Here is a 253-nt window from a genome sequence, read left to right on the forward strand (position 1 = left end):
GAATGTAAAAATGAGCTAGTTATTAATATTAGGCATAGTAATCGGCAGTTTCTTGATTACAAGGCTAGACCAAGATAATTACATGTAATGCCGAAATGATTATTATTATTATTGTTATTATTATTATCTGTACGTTAAGGGGAACTTAGACAATGGAGGAATTAGAAAACAATTTAAAAAACGACGTTAAGGGGAAGTACAGAAAAGCCCCTTGGGCTAGTTATTATTTATAGGCCTAGTAAATAGTACGGTA

Source organism: Anneissia japonica, unplaced genomic scaffold, assembly GCF_011630105.1.
Source record: "Anneissia japonica isolate Jap-2015-1 unplaced genomic scaffold, ASM1163010v1 scaffold288038_len354873_cov157, whole genome shotgun sequence".
Lineage (NCBI taxonomy): Eukaryota > Metazoa > Echinodermata > Crinoidea > Comatulida > Comatulidae > Anneissia > Anneissia japonica.